Here is a 15,423-nt window from a genome sequence, read left to right as displayed (position 1 = left end):
GAAAGAGGGTTAAACAACAGGAGAACAGTGAGGATAATGAAATATTGGAGTTTTTTACTTCAGGGCAAACGTTAGGCAAATATCTGTCACAAATGATCATTACAGATGATCCTTCCTAGGGCAGGAAGATCAGCCAGATGACTTCCTGAGGTATTTTCTTTCCCTGTTTTTCCATGATTCCATCCTGAGGTTGGGCTCAGTAATGCAGGTTTGTTAGTCTAGTCTGAGGGTCACATTTCAGGACAGGATTTTAAAAAGAGCTTTGAAAAATTTTATTGAGATTTAGGTGCCTACCTCCCTTTTTATCCTTTGGAAAATCCCAGTCTGTAAAAGTACTTTTCATCCAGACAAAGTCAGGTAATTTTCTGCATGTTGATATTGAAATCCTCTGGCAAAATCTGTGTTTCCATGAAATGTTTCTGCTTGCTCCAACATGCCCTTGTATGTTAAATTATTATTTTTCTGGATGAATCATTCTGAGAACATTCAACGTATCAAGCTGGGTATAAAAATGTGCAGTCAGAATGTGAGCTAATCAACAGCAGCTTTTATATATGCAAAAAAGGACAATTTCCAGGTCTCCCTACAGTCTCTGAGTAATCCAAATATCTGAGTGAACAATAAACTGGCCAAATCAGCAGACAGCCCCATGGGAAGCAGAGATTTGGCAAAGACTGACTGATCTAGCATGAAAACAGATTTTTAAATGAATAAAGTAAAAAACATCGTGAAATTCTGTTAATTCTTTCTTATGAGCTGTGCATAGTGCCTGTCCTTTTTACTTCATCTGTGCTCTACAGCACTGGACCTCTCTGTTGGCTGCTGCAACTGCCCTCCTGGTGCCCTTTTATGTCCCATCAGTAGTTGTGCCCTGTTGCTCCACTGATTTCTCCAAAGAGTCTTTTCCATCTTTCTTCATGTCTTCCACCAAGAATAAAGGAGCAAGTTATATTTGGGTTAGGAAGTCAAGCATCTGCACTCGTGTGTGAGCCAAAAAAACTCCATGACTGAAATGTGCCTGTCCTCTGCCTGACAGCCAGAAGCCTGGTGTTCTACTTCTTAGTCTAAGGGACTTAAATTCACATTTCTCAATAGTGTACTTTCTACACAAGGAAAGAAAGACCTTTCTTCTCAAACTGGGCTTCTCTTTGGAGAAGGCATGCCTAGTGCAGGAGAAAAAACAGATACAACAGTCTGTTGAGAAAAGGGAGAAGAGTGCCTGCTTGCAACTCAGCCATTGAAGCACTTGTTACAGAGCAGAGCACCTGTACAGAGGACCTCTAACTTTGGTTTTCTGAAAAACTGAAGGAACGTGAGAACCATCAGTCCATCGTATGAACCACATGAACCACATTTTTAAAAGAAAAAAAATTAATCTGTCAGTGACAGATTAATGGATGCTTCAGTGCAGAAATACATTCTGAGCTCACAGTGGTCTCGGTCTCACACCCAGATGACTTATGGGTCTCAGTCTAAGAAAGATTTTTTCAGAGATGTTTCCTTCTTCTGCATTTCCTGCTTTCTCTTTGATTGCCCTGTACATGCACCTCTTACCTTTTTACAAGGGACTTTAATAGCAGATATTTCTCTGGATTTACTGAATAAGGGAAATTTGGAGAATGCCTTACACTCTTGTAGTCCTGGAGGTGGATGTCCTTTTCTAAGTTCTGCCCTGCAGAATTCCCTCTGCTTCTTTGTGCTCAAACTGTCACTATCAGCACTCTGCCATTCTGTAAGGCTGGTTTGCCTGCTTTTACCCTCTGCTTTGCAGCCCCCCTCGTACTATAAATGCTTCCCCTTCCTCTTTTATCATGCTATACTTCTTGCTTGCAAGAACTTCCCACTTCCTTATCAGTTATTATTCCAGTTTGTTAAACCACCTTTTTCCTGTTAGTAGTCCAGAAAAGAATAGAATACAAGAGATCCACAAGGATCATCAAGTCCAGCTCCAGGCCCTGCACACAAAATAACCCCAAGAACGACACCAAGTCCCTGTATTCCCCTGTGGGTGTTCTGGCAATGCACACTTTGAGGCTCAGAGATGCACTTTCCAGCACGAGTGTGATGCTCGGGCACCCTGCAGCTCCCTCAGCCTTTGCAACCAGGGAGCACGGGACAGTGCCTCTCTTGTTCCTTCAGGGCTTGGGGTGAGGCATTCCTCCATCCCTCACCCACTGCTTCCTTCAGACCAGCCAGCCTCACACATGCACACTTGATTTTTACCGACTTGTTTTCGTCCCTAAGCCTCTGCACTCTCAGGGTGGTACACTGGTGCCGTGGTGTTGTGACAAAGTGCCAGCAGTGCAGAGGGAAAACCCCTCGGGAGCCGGGATGATCTTCATCCTTGCAGTGCTTGGGATCAGCAGCAGAATGATCTGTGGTAAAGCTGGCATGAAAAATATTTGTCTTTTCAAATTAAGTGGCTTTGGCCTGTTTTCCATCACAACAGCGGCAGCACGTGGCATTGGCACAGCCAGTCCTGCTGCTCCCCTGTGGGAGGGGAGCCTCTGCCAACCTCCCAAAAGCAGCTGCCAGCAGACCCTACCTTGAGCCCAGTCGAGAGACCACACTGTGCAAGGTCACCAGTGATCCCTAAGACAGGCTTTTGGTAGCTGGTGGCAGGATGGGGATACCCTGGGAAAGCAATTGTGATGTCTCCACAAGGTAATGGCCCAAAGGTTTGAAGCCAAGGCCACTGTTCAGTCCTGGGGCAGTACTGTACTACTACAATTATAGACAGCTCCTGAAGATCCCAGTCTCAGTTCTCATTTATGAAATATTTATTTAATGTTCTACTAAATATTTAATTATCTTGTCGATATTCTTTAGATAACTCTCCCTGTTTTAATTTAAACTCACTAAACCCAGCATTTTCAGAATGAAATGTCCTAACTTATAAAGAAAAAGTGTTGTGACCTTTGTGGTGAAAGTATTTTAAAAAATGGTGTATTCATGAAGGATTTTCCTCACTCAAAACTTGCAGTTAAATACCCTTCTTGATAAACACTTCTCCCTCTATTCTGCTGGGCACACAAACTAAATGAGGTTAAGCTGTAACTGTGTATGGATTCCAGTTGTCTTGACTACTGTGAATGTTTGCCTAAATCAAGCTGTAAGCAATTAAAAAAAAGCATCTGTCTTCTTGAAGCACAGTGTGCCTTCATCTGCTTCTTGACCCCCAGTCTTTCAGAATATAGCTCCTTTCTGCTTTTTCTTTGGGTGTCTTCCAGCCCTACTGTATTTTCCATTTCACCTCCTTCAGCAATGTGACTAAGCACCTCTTGAGGGTTAGTCTGTGACACGGTGAGTTCCTTTGAGTTGATAATTTCTGGGAGTTATACAGCTGGACTCATATTTTTCAGTTTCCTTTCATCCCATTTTCCCCCCCATTGGAATGGGTCAAGGAAATGAACACAAACTAAAATCTACGTGTTGTTTTACTTTGAAGACTTAACAGGAGATACTGATCTATGCGTCTACTCTGTTTTTACAATAAAAAAGTTATTATGGGTTCTGTTCAGATCTTCCCTTACCTATGCAAAACTGAAGATATTGGGCAATTACTATTTCTAGTAGAAAGCAATACATTCTGAGCAGTTCTGGAACATCACATATATGAGCTTTCCTTTTTCTGCCATCCAGATTCTCTTTTAATGAAGAAATTACCTTGCTGGTTATCACTCATGTTCTTAAGGTGCATTTGCTCCCAGAAGCTACTTTCATATTCTGTTTTAGGCTTTCTGGCATGTTAAAATCATCCATTGCTGTGTAGACTGGTGCAGCCTTTATGATTTTTGCTGTGATTAAACTTGGTAAGATTGATATATTGGATTTAAGGACAAGTGTCTGGGTTAAAGTGTGGGCCAGATGACTAGAAAAAGAAAGAAAAACCAGAGTGAAGGCATGTTGGGGGCTGGAGGGATATAGTCCTCTGCTGCCTCAGCTTGGGCTGGACAGTTCAGGCAAGTCTAACTCTGGTCTCAGACTCTCATGATTGATAAACATTACTCACACACTGGTGTCAATAGGATTACGTGTCAGGTTAAATTAGATGAATAAGTGTTTGCTAGCTTGGAGCTTTGGACAATACACACTACTGAAGAGCACATGAACAGTATTATTGTGGGTGGCTGGACTCTCAGCTCTGAGTCAACATCACTCGAGGAGCTTTAATCTGCTGTTAGAAGGTGCTCTAACTTAAAAATAAACAAAATAAAATTAAGCACAAAAGTCTAGTTTTCCACGTCTTCGGTGTGTCCAGGGTACATTTCCTTCTAATCTAAACCTGCTCTTCTTCACACAGCTGCAATTTCCAGTCGTGGTTCCCTGGGACACCTGGGTGCTAACAGGTCTGTGTGTGCCAACTGAGCTCTGGGCCGTAGTGTGGCTGTTTGCTAACTCAGTGCTGCCATCAGGGAAACTGCAACCTTCCTTCTTCTCATCAGGAATTAAGTGTGCTTTCCTTATCCATATCTATAAATCTGATCATTTTAAGCCGTTGCTTCTCGTGTTTCTTAATCAATCAGGTTTGTGCTCTACTGTTAACCTGAATGAAAATTTACGAACTGCTCTTGGGTTTGGGTCTGCAAAGACACTCAGAGGGCTTGGCTTTTCGTGTTACAGCTAATGAAGAAAGGTCCTGCCTATTTAAAGTCAGCATTAAAGGCTTGTTGACTTGAATATATCAAGAAAGTTTCTGCATTAAAGGACTTTCCAGGTAGTTCAGAGCCTCCAGAAGTGTTTTTAGTTAGTATGCAATAGAGTTGGCTTTTAATGTTGGCTGCTGTGAGGTGAAGGAGGAGACTGAGCAATGTGTGAAGTGTGGTTTATTTGTTCTTCCAGAAAGGGCTCAAAATAACAATTTGTGTTTTGGATGTGAAGTGTGAAGAGGTTATCTGGCTGACCTGGAATCCCACAGGGTATCTGCAGCAGGGCTAGAAAACAGTTCTTTGTCTTTCAGTGTGATGCTGCAGTTAGGGATGTATGAAACAGCAATGAACTCTGAAGTGACCTCTGTTACAAACCCAAATTCTTATGTACCTTTATCTTTTTCTGAGTTTTTGGGGGCTGCTCTCACCATATTCAGAGGGTTTGTTTTTTTTTTTTCACAGTAATTCATGCACTAAAAAAATGATGCATTTAACTTTGAATGCTTATTAATGCAAAAAACCAGACTTCTGAATCTTGGGTATAAAGGGTATCAAGGTGAATGTATTCAACAAGAACCTGAGCACCTTTTCCCTCAGTTTGATGTCAGAAAAGTCTAAAACCAAAAGAGAGGCCCCTGTGACTCCCCTATGGCAGTCTTGTGAGGATGCAACCACAGCAGGGAGAGACTGAGGTGCAAGCCCTGAGATTGTCTGTAATAGAGTTATCAGATTCCGTTTTTCTTCATTAACCTTTGATCTCCAAATTCCTGTGTTGTAAGTCCAGCTGTGGCAAGGCAACACTGTTTGATAACACAAGGAAATCCAAGGGAAGTTGAAACTGCACTCTCAGTTGTCACCACCTTGTTTGCCAAAGGTGTGTGGTGATGGTCAAGGAGCAGGTGTTGAAAACGTTATGAGGATTTTTTTTTTTCCCAAGGAAAAGCTAAGCATGAGAATAAGGGGGATATGTCTGAAGATCAGTTTTGCTTTGCGTATGTTATCAGTGCATCAGAGAGAGTGAAAGTTGGAAATGAGACTCTTTGGCTGTCTAGATACCTGAAGAAGTGTAAGATTTACTGTTTTCTGACCTGTACTTTCAGTAAGATGTGTTTTTGAGGGCCAATTCAGACTTTTAATATTGCATTCACTAACAAAAACAACAAAAAATACACATGACATTGCTGTTATGATAAGCCAGCAAAGGAGCAATAGCTCTTCTACAAATCTCAGCTATTCAATAGTGGTATTTTTGTAGCTTTCTCTCTTTCCCCTCTACCAAACCCCCTTTCCCTTCATACTTGAGCAACTGGTAGCCGTGCCTTACCAGTACATCCCATCTGCAAGGGAGCAGCTGGATGGGGCATGTCCACTTAGTTTACTGCCTGGCAGGACAACTGTCTCGGGTCAGGGAATCCCCAGGCAGGATGAAACAAACATGGCACCTCTTGGTCACTTATTGTGAACAACGGGGACATATCTAGTACTCCAATTATTTTGGATAATTTTAGAGTCCCCTTAGGCTCTATGACACATGCTGTAGAGCAGATCAGTCTGTGAACTGCCCTTTTTCATGCTGGCTGCAGGATTGTTGGTCTGAAAGCAACCAAGACTGGGATTCACAGTTGAAATCCAATGTTTGGGTCTTTGGGAGGTACTGTCTCCTGATTTTTATAAACTTTGTTTCATAATCCCCATCCCTCCAACTTGAGTGAGGTGAGAACATAGATCTAAGTAATCTATTTTCCAGAAATTTTCTGAAGCATTAAGAACAGGAGTAATACTTTCCAGAAAGTGTCAATACTCTGCAGTGGCTCTTTCAGAGGGGATGTGCCAATCTCGAGAGCTCCTTTCATGTTACTGCTCTTTCATCAAAGCTTCTCATTATCCAGCAATTCAGATCAACATACCATCAACATTATTTTCTTCTTTTTAAGTGCTGTTGCATTTCATCCTGGAATTAATGTACAGTGCCACTAAAACTCTCTTAATTTTGACCAAGCAGCTCTCATTTTTGGATGAAGATGTTTTTGCAGTTATGTCAAGTTCTGTAAACAATTATACAACAATCACAAAAGCAGGGAGATTTGAGAGACTGGACTAAACCCCAGAAGCTGCAGTTAAAATTTATGGACATTAAGGGCAGGGTTTCTGGTGGCCCATTAGTCTCTGCATCTGCCCCTTTCCACTGGGGCACGTATGGGAGTTTGGAGTTTGCCGAATGGTGTGCGCCGTATCTCAGGAATGATTAGCATTCAGCAATGACAGCCCAAGTACCTTGTCCCTTATCTCATGTGTTTGTCCCTTATCACTGTGTCAATTGTCAGCGCTGCTAGTCTGGCTCATGTTTTAGGTGGCCTCCGGACCTCTGACTTTTAGTTGACATATGGGCAAATATGATGCCTCTGGTAGAGTTTTGCACTCTTGGGATCTGAGAGAGAAGAAAATCATAGGGTCTAAATGCAAGGTAATGAAACTAGTTTAATTCTTTTTTTCTTAATCAAAAGTTCTTTTTAGACTATATGAAAATGAATGAAAGTACATATTTAAGCCTTAGCTCTGGACAAACCTGCCCAAGAAACCTCTAGTAAAGATTTCATGAAAGTAAGTTGATGAGCTTGTTTTCTCTTCATGTTTCTTTAGTACTGAACTAATTTCTGGAGTTTTATTTCTCTGGGTGGAGTTTGATAATTTCCTTGACTTGGAGGTGAAAGTGTAACATTACCTTTCAAGTGTAACCACATCTGCACCTCTGAGGTACGGTGCTCTCCTCCAAGTCAAAAGCAATGAATTGTTTAACAACTGCTGGTTCTTCCTTTACTAACTGGTACATCTTAGGGGAAGGCTTTCAGTATTTTGTTCCAGATTGCTCAGATGAATTCTTGTATTTGGTCAAGTTCCTGTATTGGAGTGAACTGTGTTCCATTCAACATGTCAGTTGCTATGACAGTGTTTGAAAATAAATACTTTAAAGATATTTTTAACTGTTTTGAGGCATACAGCATTCAGGTCTGTTGACGATATTGTATAACTGACAGCTGTCTTTCAGAACTATAAAATATTTAAGATTTTTTTGGTTTTGTATTATGTGCAGCAACTGGTGTGCATTTAGAAGACAGGAGGAGGGAATAAACTTTGTATGCTCTTATAGGGAGAGAAAATCCACAAGGTTTTGCTCTTCCTTGGATGCACTGAAGCGTTTAAGACCGGGGGAATGGCTTTAAACTGACAGAGGGTAGATTCAGATCAGATGTTAGGAAGAAATTCTTCACTGTCAGGGTGGTGAGGCACTGGCACAGATTGCCCAGAGAAGCTGCCCCAATCCCTGGCAGTGATCCAGAGGAAGGTGTCCCTGCCCATGGCAGAGGGGTTGGAACAAGATGATACTTTAAGGTCCCTTCCAACCCTTCTATGATTTGGGGTTAATATGTTATAGGCAACTGCTAGAGAAACTTTCTTCACTGTCTTTTGCCACTGTATATATATACATGAGCCCAAATAAAAAGCAGAGTATTTACAATAGGCAGTCAGTCTCTTAAACATTTCCCTTTTAATCAAGATCAGAAAATATTTATTACATTTACACATGCCCAGATCTTCTCACTGTCACATCTAACTCTTTGAAAGGCAGGAACACTAATGCTATTGCATGGAGAGGTGGGAAGTAGTTGTGTTTTGGAATGATACAGCAAGAGAGATTTGATTTTAAAGGATAATTTAAAAAAACAATTTCTCAGTGATACCTGTAGAGGATATCTTCTGCGTGGGCACGGTGCAATCAAATGTGCCAAAGTTTTTCTGCTGCTTTTCTTGTTTGAAAATGGACATTAAAAAGCATGGTATGGCTGAAGTTCTCTTTGTACTGTGCTGTGAAGCATGGCAAGGTTTTGTAGTTTTGGTGAGTTTTTTTTTTGTTTGTTTGTTTGAGGTTTTTTTGTTTCCCCCCTCAACTTTTTATTATTCCACGGTTCTCACCTGTTAGAACTAGTCCTTTAGAGAAAGGAAATTGCTCAAAAATACAACTTAAACTGAATCTTTAAATGACCTAATTTCAGTGTTGAGAAAGAGAATATAGAAATATTTACTCTTCTTGAAAACCAAGAAGACAAAACCACCATGCAAGTGAATTTAGAGACTCAATTTATCTATCTATCCATTTATTTATTTGTTTGTTTATTTATTTATTTATGTTAAAGCACTTCTTTCCCCCCAGAATACTCCATGGGAGAGTCAGTTAATTGTTACTGCTTCAGGGAACTTAAGGTAAAAACACTGAGGTTTTTTTAATGATCTTATTGCTTAAAATATATGGTTCTGTTGTCTATATTTTGCATGCTGTCCCAAGGAAGTTTTGATGTATTGTGAAGAGCAGGGTTATTACAATTAATTTAATTGGAATTCTGCTTTATTACAACGGTTGTTTGAAACTATGTTTAGCCAAGCAGGAACCATCACAAATTTTAATAAAGTTTAATTATGTTTGTTTCTCCTTGGTGTATTAATTTTTCCAACAGATAGTATATAGAGATAAATCTAAAAATATTTATGCTGTACCTATATATAGGCATGCAGATATATCAGCAGACATAATTTAAATTTATGGAAGAGTTCTAGTAAATAATTAACACATGAAAGTTGCAGTATGTAATTATTACCACCCAGGTAAAAACATAATAAATGTTACTGAAAGCTACTGGGCAGGTTGTTCTTTGCTGTAGTAACCTCACAGATAGAGTTTTGTACTCTGATGAGAGCTACATATCATATATATAATGCATATCGCTGCCCATACTGCTGACTGCTGTGTCATTTTCTGATGATAAATTACCTAAAGATAGAGGTGGTTGCAGAGATCCAAATGGCACCTCAGGTTTAAGCTCTGAATGGACACTTTAGCAGCAAGTCTGAACCTGTTTAAGCCTCGACTATTTTTTTTTAAAAACACATGCAATATATCAAGTAGAAAAGTCCATTTAAAGAAAACACAATAATAGAAAACTCTCCCTTGATGATGAATACTGTTATAGAGGGCTGTCATTTGATGCAAACACGATTTTCCAGTTATCTTCAATAAAGAGTGTGAGGGAAAATAAAGACATGGAAGATGTCTTTACCCAGACAAAGCTGGGCTATTCACACACCCTTAGGGCAATTACTTGAAAAAATATTCCCCCTGGAGACTAGAATCCTTTCGTGAGCCTCAGAAATCAAAAGCTTTCTCCTGAAACTTATGGTATTACCAGCAAGATCCTTGGGGCAGAGGTAGTCTCAGTTTTTGGCAATGCTGGAGCCTGGTGCTTCTATTGTGCTAAACGGTATGTTAAAAGACCAGCTTCTCTGCTTTGAGCCTGAAAACATTTTTTAATAATTAACTCTTCAGAGAGGTGACACTAGCCTGAGTAACTCAGAAATCCAGTTTCTGCTGCTCCCTTAACCGCAGGAGCGCTTGGTCGCCTCGGTGATCTGAGCTGTAGGAGAGGCTCATCTCCACTTTCCCCAGTGGAAAGAATACAGTTATTTGTGCCTGCTTAATGAGATGTATGATGGGAGATGTTCAACAGCACTATCAAGAGTGGTTCTGTCTAAGGGAATAAGACATTGAGTGGTAGGATTGTGCAGTTGCTGGACCAGAGCTTTGGAAATGCGAGTGCCGAAGGAGTGACCCCATCGCCTCCCAGCACAGGGGCCAAATGCTGCTCCCCAGCCCTGGGCTGGCTGTAGAATAAACCTCCTGACTTCATGGAGGTTGTGCTGAGCACAGAGGTGAAAGGCATGCCCGTACACCTTGATGCAGAAGAGCCATGGTTTCCCCTTGGGAGCTCCCATGGGGAAATGCTGGAAAGCACTTGAGCACGTTATGTTGGCACTGCACGGTATAAGATAGAACAACACAGACTCACCATGTCCCTTTCTGCAGCAACTCTGCCGCTTGCAAACTGCAACAGGGGAGTTTGTAAGGGCAGTGAATGCCCTCCAGTGGCAGAAAACAGGGTTGGATCATTGTTTTCCGTAATTGTTATGGAATTGGTGTTCACAGTTCAAGTTCAGTCTATAGAGCGTGCACCATTGGTGAGCATCCCTGTCTCTTGACTTGCAGTGCACAACAGCCCACAAGAAAGAGATTTTTCTTGCTTCATCTTTTTAGCTTGTTTTGATGCACCTAGTGCCCAGTCTACTCTCTCAGTATGGGCCAGTAGCCTGGAAATTGAAAACTGGCCCAGCAGATTTTCACTCTGAGCTGCAACAGAGTTTAAACATTTGGAAATCACATTACCATGAGCATCTTTAAACCAAAATTAGGTGGTGCATTTTTTTTTTTCCATATGAAACTCAGTCTTCACAAAAGCAAGTTTGCAGATGACACGGAATGGGAGGAGCTGTTGACTTCTTCAATGGCAGGGAGGCCCTCAGAGAGACCTGGACAAATGAGAGGGCTGGGCAATCACCCACTGTGTGAAGTTCAACAAGGGAAAGTGCTGGATTCTGCACCTGGGATGGGGCAACCCTGGATGTACAGACAGAGTGGGGAATGAGATGCCGGAAAGCAGTGCCAGGAAAGGGACCTGGGGGTCCTGATTGATGGCAAGTTGAACATGAATCATCAGTGCCCTGGCAGCCAGGAGGGCCAACCGTGTCCTGGGGGGCATCAGGCAAAGCATCGCCAGCGGGGCAAGGGAGGGGATTGTCCTGCTCTGCTCTGACCTGGGGTGGCCTCACCTTGAATATTGTGGCAGTTTTGGTGTCTGCAATACAAGGAAGATGTTAAGCTGTTAGAGAGTGTCCAAAGGAGGGCAACGAAGAAGGGCCTTGAGGGGAAGCCATGTGAGGAGCAGCTGAGGGCACTTGGTGTGTTCAGCCTGGAGAAGAGGAGACTGAGGGGAGACCTCATTGCAGTTATAGCTTCCTGGTGAGGGGCAGAGCAGGGGCAGGCACTGATCTCTTCTCTGTGCTGACCAGTGACAGGACCCAAGGGAATGGCCTGAAGTTGTGTCATGGGAGGTTTAGGTTGGATATTAGAAGAAGGTTCTTCCCCCAGAGGATGGTTGGGCACTGAACAGGCTCCTCAGGGCACTGGTCAGCACTGAAAGAGTTCAAGAAGCGTTTGGTCAATAGTTTCAGGAACATGGTGTGACTCTTGGGATGGTCCTGTGCAGGGCAAAGGGTTGGACTCAATGATCCTTGTGGGTCTCTTCCAACTCAGCATATTCTGTGACTCTCTGATTCTGTGAAATAATCTTTAAATATTCATCTCAGTAAAGGCTGCTGCTATTGTGAATTTTTTTCCTCTCTGGTTGCTCTTGGCCATGCCTAGTCTGGCCCCAGGCTTGACTGCTCTGTGGTGGGAAGACACCACACGCCTTGACCAAGGGTTTTCCAGTTGTCTTTGATAACATTACCTTCTGTAGTTTAATCCCAGCTAACAACAAAGCACCATGCAGTCACTCACTCACTCCCCCCCCAGAGGGATCAGGGAGACAATGGGAAGCATAAAAGCCAGAAAACTGGTGGGTTGGGGTAAAGACAGTTTAATAGGGAAAGCAAAAGCCACACACACAAGCAAAGCAGAACAAGAATTAATTTGCTGTTTCCCATGGGCAGGCAGCAAATGGGAGGTGTTCAGCCCTCTCCAGGAGAGCAGGGCCCATCACATGTGACAGTTACTTGGGAAGACAAAAGTCCATCACTTCAAGCATCCCCCATCCCTCTTCCTCCTTCTTCCCTCCACTTCATATACTGAGCATGATGCCATGGTCTGGACTATCCCTTTGGTCAGTTGGGGTCACCTGTCCTGGCTGTGTCTCCTCCCAGTCTCCCATTCATTCCCAGTGTCCTTGCCAGCCTGGCAGTCCAAAAAGCAGAAAAGGCTTTGGCTCTGTGTAAGCGCTGCTGAGCAATAACAAAAGCATCTTTACATTATCAACACTGTGTTCAGCACAAACCCAAAACCCAGCTCCACACCAGCCACTGTGAAGAAAATGAACTCTACCCCAGCCAAAACCAGCACACCATTTTATTTGTAACTTTTAAAGTAAGCCTTTCAAACAAAAAGATGATACCCTGAGCTCTAAAGTAGACTTTGGGTGATCCAGCAGTTGTCCTTTTGGAAAAGAGATCAAACTGTGCTGCGTGCAATGTGAATATTGGCACAAGTAAAAGAAGTAATTTGTACTTTAAATGACCCTGGATGTTTTCTCTGGAAACACTGCTTTTCCAGAAAGAGTCTTCTGGGTTCATCATTATTTGGTGACAGCCCAGGAAAGAGAGAGATCAGAAACTGGTGCAAGCATTTGTGCAAGAGGCACGAGTCCCTTGTCAGCTGTGGCTGGTTTGCTACAGAAGCTTACTACATGTTATTTAGCATTTCCCACATCTCCTTGGGCACCTCTGTATAACCAAGTACACAGAGGTTTTCTATTTATTGATGCATTGTTCATGAGGATTTCACTTAAAATATCTGTAGGATAATTACGTTAATAGTGTTCCTATCACTTATGCTATTTCTCAACTACACTAAGAGGCCTGATTTCCTTCCTTATTTTGGCAGGTCATTGATTTTACACTTCTTCAAATGCTTTGCTCAGTTCAGCAAGCAAATATAGAAGAAATTTTTTTATTTATTCTTGGTAATGCAATCATCTATTGGGTTAAATAAAAGAATTACAAGAGATATCAAGTAAAAACACTGGTCACCCTCCTTTTGATTTAGATGACCTAGCAAAGTTGAAAAAGATACTAAGAATTGTATAGGCATAATCAGAGGGAAAAAAGTTATTTTTTAAAAAATAATTTATTATAACCTTTTTTCTTTCTTTTTCTTGGGGGCTAGTATTATGAACACTTGTAACACAGAGATATGATTATGAAGACAAATGATATTATTAGCAATTCAAGGGCAGAAGAAGCCCCTTAGTTAAAGGAAAACATATTTTTCTGCTTTCTTCAGATTGGTTTCCAAAGACAATTTCCACGTTGATCCAAATGATATTTGTCTGCTGTTGAAGGGTGTTAAAAGTCATAAGCAAAGATGTTCACAGGATGGGCTGACAGAGCTGATTTCATGCTTACAGGTGCAGCCAGCAGTCAAGTTTTCAGTTTTCAAACACGAGTTATAACAGTCTGTTCATTCTTCACAACTCAAACAATACAATTGTCCAAGAAGTAATTCCTGTTGACTTTCCTGTTGAAAACCCGTGTTCTCAAACTCCATCAGTCAATATTGCCTGGTGTGCTCGTGTGCACTTGTGCATGTTGGCAGGGTGGCGGGGTGGAAGATGTGAGTGCATGTTGACACAGTGTTACTCAGAGGAAAAGGTACATACATATCTGCTGGGAGAGTTATGTTTAACCACAGAAGTGGCATTCCACATCATTACTCGTTTGGAATCGAGCGCTGCAGTTGATTCGTTCAAACAGCAGATCCACAGACTCGTGTGAAGTCTTCCTGTGCCATCACCCCTGATCTCTGCCTTGCTTGGTCCCAACTACCCCAAACTAAGGGCTCTTCCTCTAGCATCCACCTCTTGGGGAGAAGGATGTCCTCTCACAGATGCACCCATTGCTGAGACAACAACACAGAGTGCTACAGGTGTCCTTAAACATATTATATCCTTGTGTTCCCTGCAGTGGTGATCACTGGGATTAGTGAAGTCTAAGAGAGTTTTAGTGAGTACTTATCTGCATATCTAGGCAGCTTCAGGACTGTGCTGAGGACCCTGATGCCAAAGGTTATGTTGACCCAGAAAGGAACTGGAGTGGATCCAAACTCCTCTGAATGCAGCTCTCTGATGTATCCAAATTAATAGGGCAGCTGCAGCAATGATAAGTTTTGAACTCAGGGTTTTCATTCCTTGTTTAATATCTGTGCTTAACACTGTGATACCCATCTCTTGCAGAGATTTGTGTTTTGTGGTGTTTCTCTTGCCCTTTGCTGCACAGTGTCGTGACCCTTGCACAAGTCCTTGGGTCAGTCTCTCTAGGCAAGGCCATGCAGAAGATCTCAAGTGTCAAGAGGGGGAATTGCTGTTTCTTTTCTTTTTTTTCTTTCCCTTTTCCTTCTTTTCTTTTCTTTTCTTTTCTTTTCTTTTCTTTTCTTTTCTTTTCTTTTCTTTTCTTTTCTTTTCTTTTCTTTTCTTTTCTTTTCTTTTCTTTTCTTTTCTTTTCTTTTCTTTTCTTTTCTTTTCTTTTCTTTTCTTTTCTTTTCTTTTCTTTTCTTTTCTTTTCTTTTCTTTTCTTTTCTTTTCTTTTCTTTTCTTTTCTTTTCTTTTCTTTTCTTTTCTTTTCTTTTCTTTTCTTTTCTTTTCTTTTCTTTTCTTTTCTTTTCTTTTCTTTTCTTTTCTTTTCTTTTCTTTTCTTTTCTTTTCTTTTCTTTTCTTTTCTTTTCTTTTTTTTCCTTTTTTCTCCCCTCCCCTCCCCTCTCCTCCCCTCCTCTCCCTGATTGGGCAGCGCTGCCGGCCCGCGGTATAAAGGGCGGGCGGGGCGGGTGTGGTCGGTTGTGTGTGAGGGCTGAGGGTGTGGCCCTGCTGCTGCCCGGGCTGCGGAGGGGAGAGCGCCTTGGCCGCTGGGTTATGGACCGGGGGAGCCGGGGGGCGTTTAGGGGCGCGTTGTGCTGGGCAGCGGGGGCCAGGTAAGGTCCTTCCCTGCCGGGTGACCCCGGGGGAGCCGTGGCAGGGCTGCGGGGCTGTTGCTCTCTGGGTGTCTCAGGGATTGCCTCGGAATCCCAAAGCCTTTCCCCGTGCAGGGTTACGAAGCAAAGACTGCTTTGACTTGGCATTTTAGT

The 15,423-nt window shown here is 42.2% G+C and overlaps 1 protein-coding gene across 1 annotated transcript in view; it reads left to right on the top strand.

Moving 5' to 3' along the window:
* The first annotated feature begins 15,154 nt into the window (after positions 1 to 15,154).
* LOC135416638 (uncharacterized) overlaps positions 15,155 to 15,423 on the top strand; it is a 414,600-nt gene continuing 414,331 nt past the window's right edge. The window contains exon 1 of the transcript XR_010431642.1: positions 15,155 to 15,270. The gene's annotated coding sequence lies outside the window, so the exon portion shown is untranslated. The remainder of the gene's footprint in view (positions 15,271 to 15,423) is intronic.

Source organism: Pseudopipra pipra, chromosome 6, assembly GCF_036250125.1.
Source record: "Pseudopipra pipra isolate bDixPip1 chromosome 6, bDixPip1.hap1, whole genome shotgun sequence".
NCBI lineage: Eukaryota > Metazoa > Chordata > Aves > Passeriformes > Pipridae > Pseudopipra > Pseudopipra pipra.
This window is presented reverse-complemented; position numbering and strand designations above follow the sequence as displayed.